Below are 26,945 nucleotides of genomic sequence, written 5' to 3'. Positions count from 1 at the left end.
CACCAGTCGTTCCGGCTACTTTCAGTTTAGCGCGGGGCGACCCGCGGCCCTTTACTGCATGTCATCCCTCTCTCTCCCCCCGTTCCTGTCTTCACCTCTTCCTATCAAAAAACAAAACAAAAAATAATCTTAAAAAGAAAAAAAATCTTCTAGACTTCCAAAGTCTAGAAGAAGACTTCCAAATGGTATCGGACCTAATGGAATAAATTCTAATAGTGAAACAAATCATTTTGTGGGGGATGTGGCACCCAAAATAATGTATCAACTGATTTACATATGTCTCTTTCGCCTATGTCTGTACATTCAAGCCATTGGCAAAGGAGTTGCTACAAAGCTAATTAAGACTATCAGCTCCACACAACTCTCTCTTTATTTCTCAGTATGGCTATGTTGTGTGTCACACGCACTATCACCTGCTAGTTGTGATGTCCAAATGAAGCTTCATGAACCATTAGCTGTATTTGTTGACTCAACTAGATGGCACTGGTTTAAAGAAAAGCCTCAAGGAATGGCAATTCAGTGTGCTTTTTAACCCTTTGTTGAACAGATTCATTGGGACATTTCTACTGTCCGGCCCATAACTTAACTGTTTTGCTTCACTTTCACTCCTCTCTACCTGCTCAGCACCAAAACAGCAGACAGGTACTTTAGAGCAGGGGTCTATAACGATTTTTAGGCCAAGAACCTCTAAGCTGAAAGACGGAGCAAGGACCCCTACTACATATTGTATAAAATTAGGTTGCATATTAGCTGGGCCTACAATAAGATGTAGGACGACCTAAAGTCTTTCCACATACCCTTCTATGGTGCATTCAAGGCTAAGCTATTAATTGAATAATTATTGACATTCATGAATTTATACATCATGTTTTTATGTTAAACACATAATGTACATGTGAAAGGCAGAGTGAATCCTTAAGCTTAACTGTACGTCCACACCGCCGCCGACTTGAGCTGCAAAGAAGCTCTGGCCGCCCGGTCAAGGACGCTTGTCAAAAAGTACGGGGAAGCTGTTTGATGCTTTGGCCGCTCTGACGTAGCAGCATTCTATGTTCGATCATGGAAAAAGCACAAGCAGCCACTGCATGGCCAATACATTAGAAACCTTTTATAAATTACATATATAATGACAGAATTTGTATTGGTTGTTGGTCTAACAGCAGTGTGTGTTAGCAGTTAGCTCGCTCGTTAGCCGCTGAACCGCAGCAGAATGCAGGCAGAGCGAGCAGCCGCCAGCTGTTCATCCGTGCGGGACTTCACTGTGAGTGGACTGTTTAGAGACGATGTGACCGGCAGGTAACGTTAACTGGTCCCTATACGCAAATATCATAAATGATAGGGAACCCAGCAATGGCGATGATGAGCTTTTCCTCCTTTTTCTCGAAACTAATGTTTTTGTAGGAACGAAAGTTCTTTCTTTCTTTCTTTCTTTATTTCGGATAGCCCCTTGAGATGTACCATCTCATTTTCAAGTTTACATCGTATGTTTCTCCGGAATCAGCCAGCGCGAAAGACGTCTATTCCGATTGGTTGCTGGCGTTTGCCGCTGCTTGCCGCTGAACCGCGTCATAGCTCATTACCATAAAGTTGACATACTTTCAACTTTCTGATTGACCCTCTGGTCGCTCAAAATGCGACGCCGACAGATTTGCCGCTTCTTGCAGCTGAGAGAAGCCAGCTTCCATTGAAAATGGATGACTTCCGGTGTCTTTACAAGCTCAAGTCGGCGGCGGTGTGTACGTACAGTAACTGTATCTGTGGATGCTACCTTACCTAGAGGACAGTAAGCCTATCATCAATGTTCAAAAGTGTGTATGTAAATAATACACAAATCTTACACACTTATATGGATCATTTTGGAAAGCCCCCATGACTCTGTTCTATTCAAGTGTACTAGTAAGCTTTGACAGTGTGACAGTGGGCCAACATGCACAATACCAGGACCATCAGCCATCATTGATTTTTTATTTATTTATTCTATGTGCTTAAACTAATGTTTCTGCAAAATCTGATAAAATAAATACTTTTGGCGAGTGCGTAGAGAAATCTGACTTTCCTTGACTTTTATTTAATGAATAAATGTGAGTAAAAAAAGTGTTACATTTCAATTTTTGCTTAGTGTACTTTTGTGTCTGGAACATTTGGCGGTATGTATGAAAAAGCTTGGTGAAGAGGCTTTTGTAGCGCTCACTACAATGATGTTTTGCTTCTGGTGTGAATTTCAGGTGTGAAGGAATATCCATGGGCAGATTTGTAAACCAGTCTTGGCCATAAATCTGAGCAGACATATTGGCACTAAAATCAAAATGATACGCTGAATGTGTGTGTGTGTGTGTGTGTGTGTGTGTGTGTTTACCAGGATGTGTGTGAATTGATGCATGTGTGTAACGCTCCTAATGTCTCCCGTCTCTCTTAACGACTCTTCTTTCTCGTTTGGAGCAGGATATGGATCACCTCTGCTCGCTGCCGCTGTTCACCGTCTGATAACTCTGTCCAATTAGATCCCAGAAGCTGCTCACACTCACCGCCTCAGCTCGCTTCTGAGGGTGACAAATATGACAATTACACAAAGTACCAGGTGCTGCTGTTCATTCCTTATTAGATAATCAATCAGGACCAGGGGCAAGGCGCCGGCACTTCCTTAGCCCAGAACGATGAAGGCTGGAAGGTTGTTTTTGCATTTCGGCCTCGGTTTTTAAAAAGACTGGAATGTGCTAGCTGCTGTTGGGTAAAAACAACTAAATAGGCTTTCGAATCTTGCAAAGACCTGTTGTCAATGGGTACCTTTGCATAAAGACCATCAGGATATTTACATCATGCCACCATACAAACAAACAATATATTAGTTAAAAAAGACTAAGAGTCTACAGCATAGACTGTTAAAGAATTGTGGACGTAGTAGTAGTGACGTCACCCATTGGTTTTTTGACTGCTGTTTTGAAGCCTCAAGTTTGGCAATTTGGCCGTCGTCATCTTGATTTTTTGCAACTGGATGTGACGATTTTTGAACAAGAGGGTGGAGCTGGGGAGGAAGACGTGGCCAAGCCAGTGTTATTGTTGCAATGGCGCTGCGCTAAACGCTAAAGAGGATTTTTACACCCTTCTGAAGCGAGTCATCCAGTGGCGATTCACGGGGGGTAAACACGGACCTTCGGCTACTGGTGTCATGCATCTGCATGTTGGGCAGTACAGAAATAGGCAAACTAAACCTTAAGGTACCAGCTAACGCTAGCGGTACCTAGCTAGCTTGGTTGGCAGAATGCTGAACAAGATATTTCTAGGCGACCAACATGTTTCAATTAACTTTGACAAAGTAAAAAAAACACACAGTGAGCCAAAGTTCAAGCCGAAAACATGGAAAACACTCAATAACAACTTCACGTCATATTTTAATAAACACAGAGCTATGGTTAGCATTGCTAAACATCTGTCCTGGTAGACAGGTTGGCATGTCACCAAAGTCAATAGGACATATTGTGCCAGAAACATTAAAGTTTGTACAAAATTTCATTCTGTGCCAATCCATTCGGTAGATGTTGAGAAATCTCACTGTAAAAGGGAAAAGTTTGACCTGCTGGTGGCACCAGAGGAAAAGTCATTAGGATTCATTTTCTGGGGAAAAAGGACAAAGTTGCATGTCAATTCATCCAATAGTTGTTGAGATATTTGATTTGTACTGAAGTTGGTCAGAAGATTTGATTAGGTTAGATTTAAGTGAAGGTGGAAAATAATATATATATAATCTTATGGCACTTTTTTGACTTGGACATTTTTGTGTACAAGTACAACAGAGCAACCTTTTTAAAAGGGATGCACAAGGGTTAAATGTGTCCAAATTACACAAAACACTGTGATTTACTGCATGACACAGACTAATAACACTCTTGTTTAATTGTTCATAATCACTGGGATTAACAAAACAGCAGTACATGTTTTCATATTTGATTGTTCATATTTCAGGCAAGTTAAATTAACCTTCATGTTTGGGGTATCTTTGACACATCTGCTATAAACCTCCAATAACCAGGGAATTATATATACATATATCAGAGCCACGCAATGCCCACCATCACCTTCTAGTCGATCAGAAGAAAGTATTTTCTGCGATCATGGTATAATGATTATTTGTATTTTAATATACAGATTTACAACCCATGAATGAGTACTCAACTGTGTTAAATACAATTGACTTTTTTTTTTTTTTTTCAGAATCTGCTTTATGTCTGTGTCTCAGAAGACTTACTGTGTAATGAGTCCAACAGAAAGCTACAAAGATAACAATGGGGAATTGGCTAAAAGCCACAGAGCTCAGATAATAGAAAAGTATTTCAGCAATATTTATAAGTAAGTAAGAGTCAGAAAGTGGCAGAAAGTTCATTTTTTATTGACACAGCAGGAACATTAGTAGGAACCAGTGGTCGCTGAGTAGAGATTGGATGGTATGTTGGATAAACAACTCCACATGTGGTCCTTTAGTTCAGACCTGTAAATGGATTTGTGGAAAGCTGCTTGTCATTCTGTTAACAAGAATTAGACATCCAGGACAAACAAATTGGAGATAGACTGACCAGCAAGTCACCTCTGTCAGTCCTTAGGTCACTGTTCTACAACTTTTCTTTTCTGCAGTTTTGCATATTGTTTTAGTGTTTGTTTTTTCTTTTTATAATGGTGCTTTGTGTCCCTAAAAAGGTTACAAATATTTACAAATGCTGGTTGAGTTTGGGTTCGGCCAACATGGTGCTTCAAGTTCTTTTTAGCGAAAATATAACGTAAAAATGGATCAAAACATGCACTAAGAGCAGGAACTGGATGTGACAAGTTTAGCTAGCGGCGTTTTTTTTGCCGCCTCCAGCTTCTTTTGAAACAAAATTTGTCTGACGGCTGTGGCAAAAGCCACATACCGAGACTGAAAAACAACACACCTTTGACGTTCTGTGTGTGTGTGTGTGTGTGTCGCGTTAGGTCACGGCAGTTTCCTAACCAGCCACGCTCGCCTCACGCATTAGGTGGTACTAAATCTGCAATAGAAAAAGGAGGACGGGGCACTGTGGTCGAGCCGAGCCGAGCAGAGCAGAGCCGGATACTGGGTAAGCGCCAAAAGTATAAGTGCCACATTTCCATGGGAGGAGGTAGATTTGGGTGGTGGATGGGTCAAACAAACACAGGACTATCTATACTATAAAGTATGAAGTATAAATATGATGTGGAAAAGGAGCGTAATAGGAGCTCTTTAAGTAAAACGTCAGCTGTCCCAGATTCTCTGATTTAAACCAACTATTTGCACATCTCCTCCAGAAAAACCTCCTAGACCTCCACCATTGGGGGTTCAAGGCAGGACATTTAACTTAAATACATCACAGAGGAGACAATATCGAGCCAGCAATGCTTCCTGTTAAAGAGGATTACATCCTATTAAATATGTAAATGAAGCACTTTCACTTTTCCTATTGCTCTGCCATGCACCTCTATCTCTCCCCTCTAATTTCGTTTCACAGTTCCGCTCTCCTCATCACTACTCTAATACTGCTGAGTCATGACTGCCATTGTCATCATAATCATCGCCTCATTAGAATCCTCCTCATCTACATTAACACCTGATTTGATTTACGCTCATCATCACTTGGTGTTTCATAACGTTGATATACCTATTAGAAGTGATGAGAAGGCACCGTTCACTAACAGTTATTTATTTACTTTAATTTACTTACCTGTTGTACTCAGTAAGTGATTATGAGTTGTTCATGGTGAAGTAGTTTTAAAGAGGTGTTGATTCAACCTCATAACATCATTTTGAAGGATTTAGTGTGTGGTGCTGTTGAATGTTATACTTAGAGGTGTTTCAGTTATTTAGCCTACCCTCATTGATAAATAAATTTGTATTTTTAGGGCGTGTCCAAATCCACTTTTGCTAGTTTGACGGCGGAAAAATAGGGTCCGTGTGCATGGTTCAGAAGGGTTGTACTTAGTGTCTTCATTAATTCATAGGTGTGTTTTTGGCGTAACATGCAATAAACCAATCAGAGTCATCTCCCATTCCCTTTAAAAGCCAGGTGCGTTTGTACCTTGGCGCATTGCTATTATGATGGCGGATTTGAACTGTAACATTTTTATTTGTAATCTTTTGCATGTGTGTGTGCTGCTGTGCTTCCCTGCGTGTGTAACAAGCATAGTGTGCGCGCGCTGTGCAGGAGCTTAGGCGCATTTTACTAATTCGCTGTTAAAATAACAATGAAATGCTGCGTTATTGACTTTAGACCAGGTTTTTGTTGGTCAATGGCGTGATCACTTCCCGCTGCCTCAAGATAGCAATACGCCAAGAATGCACCTGAACACACCTCCCTGTAATGGCCCATGGGCGCAAAGATGGGCGCAGGTGCATTTGCTATTTAAATGACGCGGGCGCGGGGCGGGAAATTGCCTGCAATCGGTCTTAAACTAGCAAAGACACTTGCATCGGGTTTTGCGTTGCGCCGCGTGCAAGATAGGGCCCTAAAACTCACTGAACATGGACCAATGAATCCATTTCATCTATTCTTCTAAATCACTCGCATGCGCCTCTCAGGAACAAATCCAATAGTACGAGTGGTTCCTGCATGAGGTCCATTGTCAGGCCTTGTAAAATGTCACTATGAGTGTTGAATTATAATAATAATGTGACAATAAACATGTCCATGTAGTGATAAAAACACACTGTCTTGGGTTGTGGTTGAAAATGTAAAACCTTTTACACCAACACTGACTAGTGTGGCGACAATTTAAACTCTTTCTGAGTTGATTGAACACCAAGGCTTTTTTGCTGTGCATCATTCATTTTATTATTTACACTTGTGCTTTTCCTGCTGTGACATGACAAAATGACTTTCCACATTTCCTTCCTGTCTTTTTGTTCACTTAGTTTACCTTTTTGAAAAAGTTGGAAAGTTCTTTTAATGGCATTAATTACAATGGATATGTGTAATGTGTTACCATGGTTTTACTTCAGGGCCAGTTTGGTAAACATACACCAAATGTTGGCTTTTTCCCCCTCTGTCTAATTCAAATTATAAGTCTTTAGAGTATAATAGATGTCTCATTCCTTTTTAACCATCATTATTCACAGGCCTTTAATCATTGTTTAGTATGTCAAGACTTACTAAAAACATGCTGACACACTTGACTGGCATTCACATGGACACGTTATTTTCCTTTCAGGAATTTCCCCCTCCTGGCGACCCGGAGAGCCTACTCCATGCTCAGGGGATGACCGATACCTGATCTGGTCCAGGAACCTCCAAGATCTTCTTCCCAGCCAAAATGAACCCTATGTTTAATGAAGAAATAACGGTTTGGCCGGGTATGGCGGATCACAGGCAAGCATGTTTTGAGTTAGTTCTCGGCAGGAAGAGATGACATTGATACTGCCGGAGAAATCCAAAGAGAGCAGGAATAACATTTACGGGGGAAGAGAACATCATAGCAGGTTTGGTCGAGCCCTCGCTCACATCAACACAAAAGGGAAGGGTGTGTATTTGATGTGGAATCGCACTGAGAGGACTGGCATCAGTTCAAATGGACAATAACTGCACAGGAAGTGGTCACTGGTGGAGAGACGGACTGATGACTTACAGGTATTTACAATACTGCTTTATGCACAGAACACAAAAAAGCACCTGAAAAGAATTCATCCAGTTATACCTCATTTGGATGGACAACCATTGTCTCTCCAGATTTGATAAATAAAATCTATCAAAATGATTTCTTACATGACAGAGAAGCATAGTGCCCTTACTGGTAATGCTTTTAGTATTGTCTGGCAGCTTCGTTCAGAGAGCAACTCAGGTATGGAGGAGTTGTTAGACCCTTTCATGTACTGTCCACCGTGTCTAGATGTTGGGATATTGAGCATCCATCCATCTTTAATAAACCCCTCAGTTGCTATTTGTGGTCTCTGGGACAAGAAAGGGTGCAAGATCAATCCTAAAATTATTTAAAGCTAAGAGCCACGTGTCAGTAACTCTTGGCTTTTCACCTCTAAGACATAAATGCTAACATTACAAATAACTGGTTGCTTATTGTAATGCGAGAGAGTTTTACACAAATTTTGCTGTTCTAATAAGTGCTATACATTTTTTAGCATAACCTCAAAAAAAAAGATGTTTTCTTTTTTTGGGGCAGCTGTGGTTCAGGTGGTAGAGCGGTCGCTTACCAATCGGAAGGTTGGTAGTTTGAGCCCTGGCCATGCAGTCCCATGTCAAAGTGTCCTTGAGCAAGGCACTGAACCCCAAATTGCTCCCGATGCTGCGTCATCAGTGTGTGAATGTGTGACAGAGATGTTTACAAGTCTTTTTTTGGAAGTCCAAGTCGACTCTCAAGTCTTGGAGCTCGAGTCCAAGTCGAGTCTCAAGTCTTTGAGCGCAAGTCTCAAGTCTTTGAGCTCGAGTCTAAGTCGAGTCTCAAGTCTTTGAGGGGAAAGTTCAAGTCAAGTCTCAAGTCTTTTGCCACAGGTCCAAGTCAAGTCTCTGGCCATCTGATCTGTCCCTAACACTGTATTGTTAAATCTTATGAATTCAAAGCATGTCATGTAGCTACCATCCATGGGAAATTATTTTGCTTGCCACTAATACAATCTGCAGAAAACTGACACGTGTAGTGCTCTGTGGGGGAAATAGCTAAAGTAATACTAAACATTTCTATGATGTTTTTTTTTTTCTGAAATAAAATGTGGGCACTGCAGCCAAGAGTGGATGTGAACTTGTGACGAGAAAAATATCACATATGCTTTAATGGAGCTAGCTTACATTGGGTCTCCAACTTAGGACATCATATAGCCTAATCTTCTGCTACTTAACATCTTAACTTATCTTAACTTAACTTATCCCTCTAGCCCTCGGACCTGGTGAAATATTAACCTAAGTCTGTCACATCATATGGCTACAACTATAAAGATACAATTTGCCTGTTTCCAGCATTAGCACAACACTTTGCGATGGTTAGCTTGTTACCTGTGACGATATATGCTAAATTTAATGTCTCTTTCACATTAGCAAGTGACTGACCTATCTGGGTGCGTTTTGAGATGCCTGATGAAGTTCGACGTTGTTGATCCGGCATCATTTCGGCATCAGTCTGTGTCTCAGATTCGAGTCCCCATCTCTGATGTGTGATAATGTTTTTTTTTCTTCCGATGAGCAGCTGGCACCTTGTATGGCAGCCTCGGCCACACTGTATGAATGTGTGTGTGAATGGGGAATGGTTCCTGTACTATGTAAAAGCTATTTAAGTAGACGTTAAGACTAGAAAAGCGCTATATAAGAATATACATTATGATACATTATTAAATTACTATATTTCAGGCGATAATTGAAAGTTTTGACCTGCTAGTGGCGCTGAGGAAAAAGTCGGGATCACCAAAGTCAATTGGATACAACTTCAGGGAACCATAAAATGTTGGAAGAAAATTTCATGGAAATCTTTCCAATAGTTGAGATATTTCAGTCTGGATCAAAGGGTTGACCATCCCCAGAGCCATGCTGCTCAGTGTTTATACACTAGATAGAGTTCAAACTTGCTTTATGGGACTTCAATCTAGCTTTTGCAGAACAAAATATAAGTGTCACTCCACGCCTAAGACTGTGCTTACTCTACCAATATCTGAGTTCAACGCTGTGTGATCTTCAAGTAATTATTTTGCGGTTGAAAAATGTATTTTCCTCGGTTTCCAGGAGACCTGCAGACGTTTGGTTTTCAAGTTGATTACGCATTTCACAAACTAACATTAAACATTTCCAGTGCGCTGAGTGATTTGACTTTGGATGTCCACATACTGAATATATGAATGTGTTTTGGAACAGACGTCTTGAGGTACTCAGATGAAATATTTGGTTTGGTCGAGGAGATTCATGCATGGGCAGAAACCCCCGGGGGCCCTCTCACTCAATCGGCCCCGCTCCTTATGTCACGACCCCGCTGTGACCCTCATCACTTCTCACTTCCCGCTCTGCATTTTCCCACCGACATAATGACGCACTCCTGATGGCCTCGGAGGTCTTTCTGATACGACCGCCGCCACCTTCTTTAATCTAAACTCAACGGGAAGCCATAGGTCAAAGTCATTTCATAGCTGTTTTCCTACTTGTCCTTTTCAAAATAAACTCCCCTGCTGTTTTAGTGATACAATGGCAAGAATAAAAAGGAAGGCTTGTTCTCAGATAAAAATGAAGTGTTAAAGCGTAGACGTTGTTTAAACTGCAGGTGAAGTGTGTTTATAGGTCAGTGCAGAGGTTCCTTTTGGAGTGACAACCTTGTCAAATAAACATCACGCTAAGTGTTGGGGCTTGTTCCCCCCCTCACAAAAGTCAAACACGCCACGGTCATATTTTATGCTACTAGCGTGCGCCTCTCTGGAGAATTTGTCGTACATGTTAACGGAATTTGAATGACGGCTCATGGAACATGTTTCCTGGAAGAAAAGGCTATATAAGAGCCTTTGTTTTAATGAAGCGCTGTATAATTTAAACGCCTGACAAATTTCATCTTTAACCATAAAGCAAAGAGAGAGAAAAGCTCAAGAGATACACATAACTTCTCCCTAGATATGTATTTAAGGCCATCATACGTGTGTGAGTAATGTTCTGCCTCCACAGAGTTCATCACACTGACTCTCAGGACTTTTATCTCTCGCAATATTTATTGCCCCTTTGCAGGATTCATAACAGTGGTGCCGTGTTGAAATAGATAAATAAAAGTGTAGGCCTTCTAGATGTTATCATACATGTTCTTATTCTGTACCTGCATAACATCATAGCTACGGAGTCACCTTGATATCACCCTGTAGAATGTCTCCTTCGCCTCAGTTTTTAGCATGGCTCTATGGATGGCAATGTCGGTCCATCCATTGCTTTGATCCAGGCTGAAATCTTTCGACAAATATTGGATGAAATGCCACGCAATGTGGTACAGATATCTACAGTGCCAACGGCTTCATTAATCCCCGGACTTTCTGGATCAGGACACATGTTAGCTTGACCAACGCATTGGCCCAAGACAGTCTTTTGGCTGGATGTCCATTCCAACCCGGTCTCACGCCAGGTCGTGAATAGTCACGTTATTTTGATTTATTGATTCGTGTACAGGTCACGATTTTGACATTTATTTCGTGTACACGTCACGATCTTTGAACGTGTACAGGTTACGATTTTCGAACCTGCTCTGGGGGATGCAACAATTGGGAAATGAGGCGCCACACGCCGGCCACAACAACGGGACGGGCCGACACTCGCGGGACGCGATCCCCGGGCAAGGGCACACAACAACGGGTAAATTAAACGCCACAACAACGGGATGGTTGTGGTTAGGAAAAGGAGAACGGGGAAAGGAACCGTCACACGCAGGACATGCCGACAACAGCGGGACGGTTGTGGTTAGGAAAAGGAGAACACGGAAAGGAACTGCAACACGCGGGACACGATCCCCGCTCTCCGGGGTGAAAGTCCTGTGTTGTTTGATCCATCCACCACCCCGACCAACCTCCCTGCGCGGAGTTTCGCGATATCAATACTACTCGCTACCATCATCGTTCTGTGATCACAAAATATGCTTCCCATTGAAATACATTGCTTTAAAATTCGTAATCACCACATGAAAAAAACGACATTATCGTGTCCTGTCCACGAATCAATAGATTCAATAACGTGACCATATCACGAACTGCCATGAGACCAGGCTGTCCATTCATGTTGAATTGTTAATCCGACGCTTTGTTGAAATTACAGTCTCAAAGTCCTCTGTTTCGTTCTCTTTGGCGGCACGGACGTCCCTCTTTTTGGCCGTATGTCTGGTTGCCTTACGCTTTCTTTGTGTTGGCGTTCTAAACTCCGGTGGATTTCTGAGGACTATGGTTAACTGCTCCTCAGATCTCTGCAGGGTAAATCCAGGCAGCTATCTAGACTATCTGTCCAATCTGAGTTTTCTGTTGCACGACTAAAACAACTTTTGAACGTACACCGAAACAAGTTCCTTCCCGAGGCTATTTTGCAGTGACACAGTGGCTCTGCTCATTACTTAGCATCGCTCATGATGATTGTGATTGGTTTAAAGAAATGCCCATCAACCAGAGCACGTTTTTCTCCCATCCCGGAATGCTGGGTGGACTAGCCGGACCCTCCTCTGCAGCGCTGTGGAGGAAGGTCTGGCAAAGCGAGACTACTTAATTGGCAATACATCATTTTCTGATTCAGACTGTCCTAAGCTCCCCTAATGCATCAGACTTCAGAGTTGGAAAACAGGGCTTCCAAAAAGGGCCCAGCGAAAAGATAGTTAACATTTTACCAGTCAATAGGATGACTAATACCATTTTGGACACAATGACATGTTTTTTTGTGCATTTTTTTTAGCTCAGCAATCTGAGTCAAACCAAAGGTCGGATTTGTTTTCAAACATGCGTGTTATCTAAAGTGCTGTAATCAAGCGGCAGTGACCGTTTGTGTGATTGCTGGGTGCCGTTGTTGTTGTTGTTGGCATCGTTTGGCTTTCATTCTCCACTTCTCCCAGACCTGGATCTATATTTAGAGAACAGGACTGTGGTAATGGGATGATAAATGGACTCGTCGAGGCCTAATTTCACGGGGCAGGAAATCACTGGAGAAAAGCTAAACTGTAGAGGCTGTAATTATCCTCAGGGAGAGATCCGTCACAAACTGAAATACAGGAAATGGATGCATCATGATTCATGGTAAAGTAACATGTTGTACATTTAATCTTCCACAGTGATACCACCTTCCCGTGCCTGCGCCCCTTTGTGTGCTTTTTAAGAGATATAGTATTCAAATGACCTCATCTCATTCCACTTCTCAGGAGACACTGTTGGTCACTCAGCACTGTTTCCTCTGCAGCTGCAGCTTCACTGCATGAAACGCACATGCATTATATGTAAACAGTGTTTGTGGAGTGATATATTGTCTTGCCCGGTGTAGTGTTTGTGGAGTGATATATTGTCTTGCCCGGTGTACGTTTTTCTTTTGCACCGAGTGAGATTATTTTGCTCGACGTGCTTCAGCCTGCACAGTAAAATCCTGTCAGTGTGTTTTTTTTGCGTTTATGTTTCAGAGGAATCTGGAAATAAAAACCTGGTAGGGGAGACCGGGGTCGGGTGACTACAGGTTTTTACAGCTGTACTGTTAGCAGGGAGCGCTGTGACATGAGCATTCTATCAAATACTGTGTGTAGCTACTGCAGTGCCTGGTTACGCAGGTGAAGGGATTTGGTTTTTTTTAATAAACAGTTGCTTAAATTAGTCATTTGTACCCTGAAAGTTGTGCAGCACGTTGATTCAGTTTAGTAATTCATGTGCTTGAATAACCTAATTTGTTCTATTTCATGAATTATTGGTACCTTCAAAATGCTTACTTGATTGTGCTTGAAACTTCGTTGAACGAACTAAAAGATATCCAAGGCCACACGGAAACTGCGGACGCAGAATTTCGCAAAACTTTCTGCAGAATTTTTTTTGCAGAATTTTACGCAGAATTTTCCCGCAGCTTTTAAAACAAATAGAAAAAATGGAAATAAAACTCAGAATGTTGACACATCTCCACCCCAAGCAGAAAAACTGTCTGCTAAATTCTGCAGATTTTCATTCTGGATCACCGCTGAAAAAAAAAATCTCCGTTTGAGTCTGATGAAATTGGCAGGATCAAAGGTTTAGGCTGGTCTTATTTTATATTGCCGTGAAAAGACCAAAACCATCAATGAGCCACACTTGGTGACATGTTCCTTTGTTACAATGAACACAGCCAATGTGGTTTATCTTAACTCAATCCCACATACACCATCCTGCTGCTGTAAATACTCACTAGAGCTCCAAGTGTGGATTAATCCGCCGCTGTAAGTAGTCCTCAAAAAAAAAAAAAAAAGCTGTTTAAAAGTTCCTAAAAATACAGCTATATTTGTGACCTGTTTTTAAAGATCAGTGCCACAGACTGGGTAGGGAAGTCAAAAAGTGTTGAGAGATGGACTAACACAGTGTTAGTTTTAGTCTATTCATGGGACTTGGTTACAAAGATACAGTGGTGCTCATAAGTTTATGAACCCATGCTAAAGTTGACTAAAAAGAGGAATAAAAAAACATCTTTTGGAAATTGATCTTAATGCCTTAATTAAAAAAAATGTGGACAAATTCAACCTTTAAGGACACCAATTGTATTTGTGAATGAATAATGTATTGTAAATAAATAAATAAATAAATAAATGTTCTTCCTTAAAATACAGGGGGCATAAGTAAGTACACCCCTATGTTAAATTCCCATAGAGGCAGGCAGATTTTGATTTTTAAAGGCCAGTTATTTCATGGATCCAGGATACTATGCATCCTGATAAAGTTACCTTGGCCTTTGGAATTAAAATAGCCCCACATCATCACATACCCTTCACCATACCTACAGATTGGCATGGTTTTATTTCAATTAGCCTAATAGCTGGTTGGATTTGCATTGAGAGATGATTTTATGGAAAGTACCCCATGCCAATCTCTAGGTATGGTGAAGGGTATGTGATGATGTGGGGCTATTTGAATTCCAAAGGCCAAGGGAACTTTATCAGGATGCATAGTATCCTGGATCCATGAAATAACTGGCCTTTAAAAATCAAAATCTGCCTGCCTCTATGGGAATTTAACATAAGGGTATGTATACTTATGCACCCTGTATTTTTGGGAAGAACATTTATTTATTGGCGATACATTATTCATTCACAAAGAAAATTGGTGACCTTAACAGTTGAATTTTTCCTCATTTTTTTTAAATTAAGGCATTAACATCAATTTCCAAAAGATGATTTTTTTTTTTTATTTTTCTTTTTAGTCAACTTTAGCATGGGTTCATAAACTTATGAGCACCACTGTATGAAATAACAGCAACTTTATATTTTAGCAGCTAAACCCTGAAGGATATTAATGCATCTCAGATGAAGTTATGACAGTATTAAATCAAAACGTTCCACTGCAAGAGAGTTGAGTCACCAAGGACAAAGGTATAATGTTGATCACCCTAGATTTTCAGAGAATTAATTAAGGAATTTGAGGGTGGAGATCACCATCATAATTTAATTAAATCAACCCAAATGACTAAATGGAGGGCATTGGAATAAGTATATCTAGCACACTAGTAATTTAGAGAAGTAATGACTTACTATTCTGAATTTCATCCAAAGTAATCTACAGTACATGATACCTACCAAGCTAAGCTACTGTTCTGGGGTCACTTTATTAAGACGTTTTTAAAATTATGACCATATTCTTTTTTTTTCGTTTTGCAAGGTTAAATGAATGTAGTGATAGTGTCATGTTATGACTTATTGAATATTTAATACAAAAATAATCTTTAATTATCTTTATTGTTGTTTATATTTTGTAATGGACACTACATGAGCATCAATTTTATTTATGTGTAAAAGGAAGGTCTCAAGAATATATCATTTTGTGTAAATCTATTTGAAATATCAATGTATTACATTGATTGTCACAAAACAGCCCACAGTCAGGCAACACTGGTGTTTCCCTTTATTCCGTGAAATAGTATTTTTGTTTTGGGAAGTTGTACCCAACATTTTTTAGTATCTGATCATTGTGTGATGCCTCAGTAAGGATGTTTTGTTTTTCTCTCAACCAGTAGAGGGAGCCATTCTTCAGTTTGATCATATCAAGTTTATTCTCTGGGTTTATACACAAGTGTCGATCTAATCTTTGCCAGCTTATGTCAGTTCTGTGGAACAGCTACGGTAAAGAGTTTACTCTGTGTGTGTGTGTGTGTGTGTACTATGTAATTCAAGCGGGTCCGGTCAGAGAGCTGTTTGGCCTTCTGATACTCTGGAGTAAATATGAAAATAAAGCTTCACGCAGGAAAGCCCTAATTAGTCTGTCACTCTAAACTTACCGTTCAACAATAATACCCCCCCCCCCCCCCCACACCACCCCCTTTCAACTCCCCCACCATTGCCTCCCACCTTCCCCCTCCTCACCCTCAGTATTTTCTCCCCCTGTCAGAGTTGGTCATGAGTGTCAGATTTAATCTGGTGCAGGGGTCGACCGAGCCCTGGGGTGCAGGGAGAAACCCATCATTTCGAGTTTGTTTGTTTGTGTGTGTGTGTGTGTGTGTGTGTGTGTGTGTGTGTGTGTGTGTGTGTGATGGATAGAAGAGATAGACGAAAGGATTGGGCCGCTGAGTTTGGCCGCGGAGAAGGAAACAGCCTGACAAATTCAATAAAACACCTCTGAAGTGCGCCCGCCGCGCCTTCTGCTTCACATTGCCCCTCAGAATAAATATGAGTTTGTCTAAATCCACAGCGCAGTGCATTACTGTTGTGTATAATTGTCTCATTTTTTCCGGACCGTTCCTCCGTTCCGTTGTTTCGCAGAGCGAATCCAATTACAGGTGTCACCATCACTCACGGTGGTGGATGGAGCGAATGATGCGCGGATCTGGACGATTGATTGGTTGTTGGGGCGATCGCATCGATTATCCGTGAAACATTCCGACCTATCACTCACTCACTTCAATCACTCACTCCCAAATGAGGCTCCAAAGAGCTAAACTTGAACTGAGGGGGGAAGTGAGACTTTATCTATGATGCTAAAAGTAGACCCCAGAAATTTGTCTTCGGGTTCATTGTGTGTTTTAAAAAAAAAAAAAACATAGTTTTGGAAACCACACACATCAACCAATGTGAAAACAGATGTTGTCATTTTTACTAGAAGTAAATATATAGGGAGTGTTCTTATTTATTTTTAAATAAGAATTGAAATAGGAATTTCCCAATATTTTAGCTTCTTGCTCACCTGGTGTCATGATTGTTGAGGCGGAATCTACATTTGCAGAGCCAAAGAAGCCAACATATGCAAAGAAGAACATACAGTCAGAGTTTGTAGCAGCATTCCAAATTTGAAAGAGATTTTAAGGAAATGCTGATCAACTGGCCCCATCAATAAAAATACTTGGGTAGTGGTATCTAACCAACAGAATTGGCTGTTTGCGGATGGTAAACCGTTGGGCGATTATGTTATTCCTTGATGCTACACTAGCAAATCCTACTGGTTGGACTGGTCACCTGCATAGAGGGGGCAGGTGAAAAGGCAACAAGTCCTTCAACCTATACGACCACATGGGCTGTTGGTTCCTACCATCTCATACGACCCATAGGAGCGTATCCTAAATTAGCGCTGTGGCAGGAGATCAACACGTCCCCATACCTAAACATAACGGTCACAGTTTGAATGGACCTTTTTCACAGCAGACATTTTGACTTGACATAGTAGGAAAAGCACAGCTGAAATTGATAACCTTAACGATGGCTCAATTCCATCAAGTGTCCCAGTAAGCTATTTCAGTGAGTCAGCATGCACAATACCAGGGCCTCTCCTAAGTGGAATGCAGCCATCAGTAATGGTTTTGAATACACTTGTGCTTTTCCTACTATGACATGTCAACATGTCTGCCGTGAAAAAGGTCTATAGGTTCAGGCCAGTGGTTCCAAAACTTTTTTTGGCTGGGCCCCCCCTTTTGTAGATACAAATATTCCATGTTAGATCAAGCCTACTTAACCTATTTTCATTAATATATAGTTTTACTAATATTTTATTACAATGTTACACAGCTCTGTTTTTATTTCACACATGCTTTGGCAAAGTAAATGTCTGATGCTTGTCCATGCTTTGCTGGAAGTGCAGCAGAACCATGCATTAGGCCAGGGGTCTTAAACGTCTTTTAGGCCAGGGACCCCTAAGCTGAAAGAGAGACTGAGTAGGGACCCCCTACTGCATATACTGTTTACAAGTTGCATATTAAATTGGGCAGAATGGATGAACAGAAATGGATATTATTCATGCATCATGTTTTTATGTTAAACATACATCTGGAAGGCACAGTGACTCCTTACGCTTAACGGTATGGCTACCATTACCTATAGTAAGCTTATCTTCAATGTGTAAATCATTTTCTTTTCACAAAAAGGCCAATTTATCTATGCTATTACAATTTTGCATTCAAATTAATGTATATTTTCAGACTTATTTTAACTTTTGAAAATACATTTTTTACATAATTTGGTGCCCCCCCCCCTCACTAACTTTGACGACCCCCTAGGGGTCCCGGACCCCCTGTTGTAGATCACTGGTTTAGGCAAATGGTTAAATAAGAATGTTTGGTGTGCAACATAGCCTTATGTAGTGTAAAATAGTTACATACGTAAATTAGCTTACAAGTTAACTTACGTCGGTAACTTAAAATTAGTTAACTTTGACTTTTGGTCTCACAGCCATCCATTGGCCCCGTCTTCCTCCCTACGCGGACTTGGTTGCTTTTTATACTATGTCACCTGACTTCCTCCTTTGCTCCCGTCAATAATGAATAAGGCCACTAGAAGATGCCACCACAATAAACATAAATAGTTGTCGTAACAACTTGCTTGTACAAATGACCTATAGGGTTGTTTTTGGGGGAGGACAGTCTGAAAAAGTGTGGTTGAGACACAATGGGTGGTGTGGTTATAGAAAAACAATTATAAAACACAATAGGAATATTTTGAAACAGTGTCAGAATCATACAAGACTTACACAGTTACTTTCTAGTGTTCAATCTTTCATCTGCATGTCAGATAGATGTCTCTGCAGATACTTTTTGAAAGATGTTCTTTAAAATTGTAACTTAATTGTAAGTAATTGCTGTGAAATTGGGGAGAAAGGAAGTTCAGCAATTGGAAATCTGCAATTCATTAGCAAAAAATGTCAGATGGCCACCACATTGACAACATTCAATGTCTCCTGTTGTTCATCATGTAGGTTTTTGAATCACAGAAGTTTGAACTAAAGTTGGACACAGTGAAGCGTGATAGCGGGAAGAAAAAACATAAATTGTTCCCAGCGTCTTTGTCCGCAAAAAGGCGAAAAAAACATGGATCCATTTTGTGAACTAAGCAAAAACATAACAGTGTGAGTCTGTTTCTTGGGGTCACAGTTAAGTGGTGGGGTTAGAGGTGCAGAGAACTGATGCACTGCCCTGAGTGTCAGGGGCCGAGGGCACGACTCCTTCTAATCAATGGGCACCAGCTTTCAGGATGAGCGTGTGGACCACAAACACATTAGATCCTCCGAGATGGGAATCAAACTGACACTAATAACCCCCCAACTTCACGTGGAGTCAATTTCATGTTTTTTTCAAGTGTTTATGTTTCCAAATGAATTAGCTGCTTCCTTCAGCGACTCCCATCACTTTAACAGGACTGGTCCAATTCAAATCTTGTGAATAAATGGCAAATGATACAATAAAACAATATCAAACCACAACAAATAACACATGAGAGGAAAAAAGGGGATTGTGATTATAAATCATTGCCTCATGAAGGTATTACAAAAACTTTTTAGATTATGTCAGTAATATTATGATTTGTGTCTCATTTTTTTTTTAAAGCTATTTTAATCTGTTTCTATTAACAATGGATCAAAATATTATGTGTGTATGTGAAAGGTGGCGCTCTTACTGATTCTCGCCCTAACCCTAACCCTAAACCTTTCCTCTCAGCTTTAGGAAGCATTTTAGCCTCTTTCAGCTCATTGTTTTGTTTTCAGGGCTCACGACTGGATGCGGAACGTCTGCGGAACGTCTGCGGAACGTCTGCGGAACGTCTGCGGAACGTTGACGGAGTCATTAGGTTTCCATTAAAGTCAATGTGTGTATTACCACTGACTGCAGAACGTCTGCGTCCCTACTCCGTCCCAGTTCCGTCAGTCCGCAGCCCTCCGGAGCAGATACGCAGAGCTTCTATTTTTGACGGACGACGGAGAGCTCCGCAGCAATTCTTCACAATTCAGATTGTGCGGGACAGGAAGTCGAGCACAGAAACAAAATAAAACATCGGGTTAATTTTCAAAATAAAATACACCGTGCTCACGGCGGGTCATATTTTCCTGCACTACACCTTGAAAACACAGCACAGAGTTGTTTCCCCTCTACTCCTCTGGATGGAAACAAACTGTTGTTGGTTTTGTGGTTGTGTTTATAGAAACTACATCCTGTTATATCGCGCGAACATACGTCAATTCGCGAGATGTCGTGGTCGGCTGGCCGCAGCCGTTACGCTACAAATCCGGACCTGGTGGGTATTGACGGACGGCGGAGCACGCAGCCGTTCCGCAGCGGAGCCGATTCGCAGACGTTCTGCATCCTGTGGAAATCCACGGTTAGCGCTCTCATCAACCTTATTTCCAGAAGCAGCAAACAGCAGACAGACAAAGTTAGCAGCTCATTATTGAAGCATTTAGCAGCTAAATAGACAGATACTTTCCTCAGGAGTTGGTAGAGACCAAACACAGAGCTAAAAGAGACTGGATATTGGATTTGCATTCATCATCCTGACACAACCCTACTCCAAATAAATGCTAGTTTTTCTCTGTGTGCTCGATGTGTAATAATGTTGCTTTTTTTCGAACACATTCTCTATATCAGCTTTATATTTTGACAATAAATTGATGTTGTGTTTCCAGCTTGCTGTGCTGAACCCAAGAGGCCAAAATAATATTTTTTTCCCCTTTTTTTCGTCACAGGTGTAAGTATTTAACCTGACGCACCTGTTGCACCCTCATAATGAGGTGCCAGGAATACGTCCATCTTCATTTTGCAACGTTTGATAGAAAAAAAACGCCACGGTTCAGTAAAAGCATGTTTCTTTCTTTTTGTACGTACACAATGCTCTTCTGCTTCTCTTAAAGAGATAATTCTTCCCTTTTAAAGGGCAAGTATAACATTTTTCCTCCTACACAGTCCGTCTGCATTTTTACGCATGCATAAAGAGATTATGAATTAACAAAAGTACATACAGCAACTTATTTTAAGTGAGAGTAGTGGTATGATGAAATTGACCAGAATAACAAACGTTTTTTAGTGCGCTACACACCCAATGGTTTGTTAACACAGAACCATCTGAGAAACCATCAGTGGAAACTGTTTGGGTAAAGGGCAGGCACTTTCAAAAAAATACCTGGCATGTGATCTGTCTATCACGTTGTTGTGCCATAGTTTGTCAAACAGTGGCGGCCGTCACACACCTAACTCACGCTGCCAGTAGCTCCTCATCGGACACTGACAAAAATCCATCTTGGATTTTTGGCTCGATGGTGTTTTAAGCCCCCAACGTCAACTTCAAGGCAGCGCTGCGACCGTCGACTTTAAGGCACCTAACCTTAAACCTAACCCTAACCACTGCCTAATCCTAGTGACGATGTTGGGGGCTTAAAACACCAATCACCAGATTTTTGTGGGATGTGATCCCGCGATTCTTGTGAGAATCGAGCTGCCGTGCAAAAATAAGTAAGTATTGGACCACTGTACAAAAGTCCTTTTGTGAATCACAATATTTTCTCGCAGTCTCAGTTTAAATACAAAAATGAATACAAATATCAAAACAAACTAAAGACATTTATCTACACAAAGCACGATGGGATGACACTATTTTGTTTTGAGATGTTTTAAACATTCTTTTGAATTTCTGAATCACATGAAATACAAACATGAACACGTGATTTTAGGGCTATATAAAAAAACAAAACAATTAACATGACTTGGTTAACTATCAAGCAGGATAGTGATTGTCATTCATATATTCTTATTGCATATACATGTCAACTTTTCAATTATCTGTTGTGCTAAACAATCATTTTATGTTTTAAAACTAACTTATTTTCTGCTGCCTGATTTCACGTTGCAGGAAAACTCATTTCCAGTGAGAGCGGGGAAACCTTTGTGAATGTAAACTTAATTAGAATAATAGGGTTACTCCGTCTGGATACTCCAAAAGCTTCAATTTGTTTCTCCTTCATATTTTTCACTCAGAGATTTCATTTCTCTCCTCCACCTGTGAATTGTGCTCAATGTGCATAAACTACCTTGAACTGTTGATAATCAATGTTCTCCCATAAAAACCCGGTTCCCCGGGGCGAGGCGTGCTGGTGTCTTATTTATGCAATCCAATATGCGTGCAGAGAGAGAGTGGACTGCGGGTCTCGGGGGGTATCAGTAATCGTCTGGAATAACTTCCAATTAATGAGCCAGATGGTGTTTCCACAGTAACACCTGGGATGTCCAGGCGCTCAGCAAGGCAGGAATTAATTCCACTTAGAGTAATATTTCAAAAAAGTGTTATCCCCCTACATCCCTGTCTCTTCTTTTTTCCACTGCTGGCTGCTTAAAGCTGTAATAAATATCCTTTGCACTTCGTTAACAGAGCGAAGTTGGATTCTCCTGCACAGGCCTCCTCTCTGGTTTCTAAGGCTGTTTTCAGTACCTGGCAGGGGTGGAAGAAGTATTCTGAGCCTTTACTCAAGTAAAAAGTAGTAATACCACACTGTAAAAAATATTCTGTTAAAAGTAAAAGTCCGGCATTGAAAAGGTTACTTTTGTAAAAGTATGTAAGTATCATCAGGAAAAGGTACTTAAAGTGTTAAAAGTAAAAGTACTCAATACAGAAAAATCCTTACATTTTAGAAAACAATACAAACAGTTCTGTTAATCAGGCTAATCATTTCAGCTGTAGCAAACTGTAGGCCTTCGTATTGTTGGGTAGTTTAACTTATAATAAACCATCATATTGTATAAACATGTGTTTTGTGTCAAAAATCATAATCTGTAAAGTAGTGATTTAAAGGTGCCCTGCCACACAAAACCGATTTTACTTGTATTTTTTGAAATATGTTAGGTCCATATATGTTTGTGTTATGTCGTGAATGTGAAAATGAACTGCTACCTCCTCTGTCAGCTCTAGCCACTGAAAAGAAATAAGCGGAGAAATCAGGCCAATTACAAAATCTGGTCAGTCTGACGTGGTGTTGCCTGAGCTCATTACTATTCATGAGCTCGCCCAGTTGCGCTGGGTAAAGGATGCTGATAGCCAGGCTCTCATTGGCTAGCTGTTAGCCAATCAGAGTCAAGCAGCTTAGCTCGTTCAATATTAATGAGAACTGGCACAAATCTTCCTGCAGGCTTTCTATACCACGCTAGAATGGCTTGAAACAATGTAACCGAGGCATTTTTTTCCACAAAAAATGTTACAGAGTCCATGGTAGAACTTCAGACATGACCACAAAGTAATGAAATACGTGTGGCAGGGCACCTTTAAGGTGTCAGATGAATGTAGTGGAAAAAGTATAATATTTCTCTCTGAAATGTAGCGAAGTAGAAGTAGAAAGTGGAATGAAAAGAAAAGACTCAAGTAAAGTACAAGTACCTTATATGTGTACTTAAGTACAGTACTGGAGTGTATGTACTTAGTTACATTCCACTGGTCCTTAGTAATCCTGCTGAAAGACATTACTGTCTGGGACAACTTCCAAGCAACCACAAGGGCAAGAAAATGGAAAATGGCAAATTCTATGTGTTGATCTGTTTATAACTTAATATGCCACTCAGGCTCCTGCAGCGCGGAGAGAGGGCTCTGGCCCGGTGCACACGGGCTAAATCATGTTAGTTAGGCAAACACTGCAACATGACGGGATTGACCAGGAATGTGAGCGGAGGCACAGCAGCCAGCGGCCACTGGGCTCCTCTACTCACCGTATTTTGTCTTGAAATTATCGACCCCATTGGTCACTTGTTGTGAATGAGTCTCTATGGGGCTGTTAGGACAGGGGGACACCGTTTAGGTAAAAGATTGTGTGCCACTGACTTCATGCTGTTCATTTAATCAGTGCTTTTAAGTTAAGTTGAGTTACATCTGATTATTTAAGAATATATGGTGGCCTTAAGGTGCAAAACCAAAACATTTTAGAAGAACGATAAAGCATTAGAAATCGGAAAACCTTGTTGTTATTTTGTTGAATAGTCCTGAATATTGTAGTTACTGTGTCATCTTTTTTTACATTTGGCTGGGTGGGCAACCCAATCACCCGAGAATCTGTTGGGGTGGGTGGTGATGACGAAGGGGAGGGGGGGGGATATGTTCATGTTGCAAATTGTATGTTTTGTGTGTTGTGTTAAAGTTAAATAAAAATTGTTAATCATGAAAAAAGATATCAGAAAACCATTTTGAAAAGTGAACAAAAAAACTGTTTTGCAAAACAAAACAAAAAAATGAAAACCACTTTGCAAAACATTACACAGAGCAATGAAACAAACAAAACCAAGTAAATTAAATGAAAAGTTACACACAACAAAAACAAAAAAAGGAAAGAAACACGTATTATAGAGTTGAGCAGGAGACTCATTTGTTCACACACAAAAAGACAGAAAAACATTTCACAAAGCAAAGTCACAAAACTGAGAAAGAATCGTGTTAAAAGACATGTTTCCCAAGTCAGTGCAAAAACATAAAAATGCCAACAAATAATTGGTCAGCAACTACACACAATCTTAAGTATGGGTGGTATGAATGTCAAAAACATTACAGACCAGACAAATAGGAGGAGAAAATGACCAAGTGGAGCTCCAAACCACATCGCTGAGGTTAATGTCGTCACCCTGGGCTGCAGGCCTGCACAGCGCTGATCTCTGACCAGAGGAATTAAATGAAAGGGAACACTTTCTCTAACATTTGTGCAGTTTTATTTTTACAAGACTATTCATTTTATGGCCACAGAGAGAAAAATTTGGTTGGTTGACTAATATTCTCAATTGATTTAACCACAATAACACTATGGTTTTTAGTTTTAAGATAACTTTAGCACTGCATCAGCTTTCTATTAGATTCACTGTTACCTTTTTACCTGGTTTTGATACCTATTTAAAAGACTGTATATGTAATGTCTGAGCCATCATCACAGGCTGCACATTTTTAACCACAGAGTGATGTTTCCTTCTCAGATTGTTTCATTTTAAAACTCTTCAAGAAGTACGACTTGCTAGCGTTTCACAAGGAAAAAAGCAAAGATTTGAGAAAAGCCTGAAAAAATACCAAAAGTTTGTTTTATCTTGTGATCCTTTGGAGGGCTACCCCCATGTTGGGAACCCCTGATTTAAAGGGGATGTACTCGATGTTCAGAAAAAAAAGTGGTCTGGGATTGCCTCCACGTGGCTTTCACAGAAAGTTCCCCAACTTGTCAAATACCGATGCTTTGTCACAGCCCCTGGCGTCCGATACCAACACACTCACATGCACTTTGGGCATACCCACACTTGGCCCAGTCAAACCGTGCCCGAGCATGTTTGACCCCAAAGTCCGGTTCTTTTGACGGGGTCATCCCTTTGTTCCCACAGCCCAATGGTCCCACAGCCCTATGTTCCCACATTTCTAAGATTATTTTCAAAATTAGGCCCTATGTTAGGGTTAGGGATAAGGTTACATTCCATCTGTAGTCCATTGCTACTGGATAATAGGTTGGGTGTAATTGGCTACCAAATTGGGAGAAAAGGGCATAACATCTGATATAAATTATGAAAAAGGAAATAAAATCTTAGAAATGTGGGAACTGTGGGAACATAGGGCATAATTTTCAGTGAAAACAAAAATCTTAGAAATGTGGGAACATAGGGCTGTGGGAACATAGGCACGCTCCCCTTTTGACTGGTGCGATCGCTCCGTGCCATGCCAGTGCACGGTTCAGTTGGAATGCTCAGCGATTGGTTGTTACCTTACAGATGAACGGGAAATGTAGTCGGCGAGTTGTGAATTGTAATGATGCAAGCGTGCTCTGGCCTTAAATCTTTCATTGTAGTGTTATAGTGCGTTCCATTTACCTTGGAACTCGGAAGCCGGAACTGGAAATGACGTCACACCCAAGTTAATTGCGTTCCATTTACAACTCGGATTTTTCATTGTGGGGTTAGCTCTAGCCAGATTAGCAATTGTTGATTAGCAAACGCATTTTGCTGTTTTTTTTGTGCATACAAACTGCGTAACATCATGTCCACAGATAGAAGATGGACTGGACTGTGTGTACGATTGACTTAGTGAGACACAAATAAGAGAGTGCTAATAGAGTGTTACTACAGCTTTCACAACTGTTGATTCAAGGGGCATCCATGTTGGATTTTTAGCTCGGGGTAGTCGGTAGTGGCCTGAGTTCTGAGCTCAGAAATCCGAGGTTAGGGGGGCGTGTTTCCGACTTCGACCTCGGAAAATCCGACCTCCGAGTAAAGATGGAATGCGCTATGAGGGCATGCCAGCGGGAGAGTGGGGAGGGGGTGGGGGCAATCATGCTCGCGCACGGTTCAAGGCAGACTTTATTCTCTGCTCAGGACGCGTTTACTTCATAATATCTTTACATAGCAAAGAGCTGTTTATTGCTATATTAATGTTCTGAAAATTGAGTACAGCCCCTTTACAGCAAAGAGTGAAAAGGGCAGAGAATGATGGGCTGTCTGATCAACACTCAAACTGAACTTTACTAACTGCATCGTCATCATCATCATCATCTGCGCAAATTAAAATTATTTCTCCCAGGGAATAGGTGACTTATACAGAGATGCCATCTGCATAATACAGCCATCATTGCAGATCATTACATCGCAAGAAGTAAACACATATCACAAATCTACTGTACACTTACCATCAAAGCATTTGCCCCTGCTATGAATTTGAAATGCTTCACTACAAACAAAGTGAAGAAGAGATTCCAAATAATAAGGAAACTTGGCCTGTTTTTGTTTGTGCCTCTTTGCAGCCACTTTGAGTTTATTGTCAAGTGCACAATGGGCGTGCTGCGATGAGCTGCCTTTGATGATCACAAATGAAATCAGAGATTGTTATGATGAGTTTGTTGATCATCAGCCGGCCCTTTTTTTTTCTTCCCTCCTGCTCATAATGATCAAAGTCAGCTTCAACGCTTCTCCCTGGGAAGTTCTAGTTCTTGCGGTCTGCCGTGGTTTTGTTTCCAGAGGCAGAGCTGCATTAGCCTGGGGGCTCAGCCGTCCATATGGAAGACATATGCACCCGCTTATTTGCTCATGTAGAGACATACTGCCTTCTCTGCCTGTACTCCATGATGTAATTAGTAG

At 40.9% G+C, this 26,945-nt stretch overlaps 1 long non-coding RNA gene across 1 annotated transcript in view; it reads right to left on the bottom strand.

Annotated features, from left to right (window-relative positions):
• The window catches only part of LOC116034800, a 31,667-nt gene extending 7,605 nt beyond the window's left edge, over nucleotides 1-24,062 (bottom strand). Inside the window, exons 1-3 of the long non-coding RNA XR_004101207.1 lie at nucleotides 24,052-24,062; nucleotides 13,525-13,625; nucleotides 7,134-7,143 (exon numbers count right to left, since the gene is read on the bottom strand). This is a non-coding gene — a long non-coding RNA (uncharacterized LOC116034800). The remainder of the gene's footprint in view (nucleotides 1-7,133; nucleotides 7,144-13,524; nucleotides 13,626-24,051) is intronic.
• Between the last annotated feature and the right edge of the window lie 2,883 nt (nucleotides 24,063-26,945).

This window comes from Sander lucioperca, chromosome 14 (genome assembly GCF_008315115.2).
Source record: "Sander lucioperca isolate FBNREF2018 chromosome 14, SLUC_FBN_1.2, whole genome shotgun sequence".
Classification (NCBI taxonomy): domain Eukaryota; kingdom Metazoa; phylum Chordata; class Actinopteri; order Perciformes; family Percidae; genus Sander; species Sander lucioperca.
The sequence above is the reverse complement of the archived record's forward strand: the minus strand, read 5'-3'. Positions and strand labels throughout refer to the sequence as shown.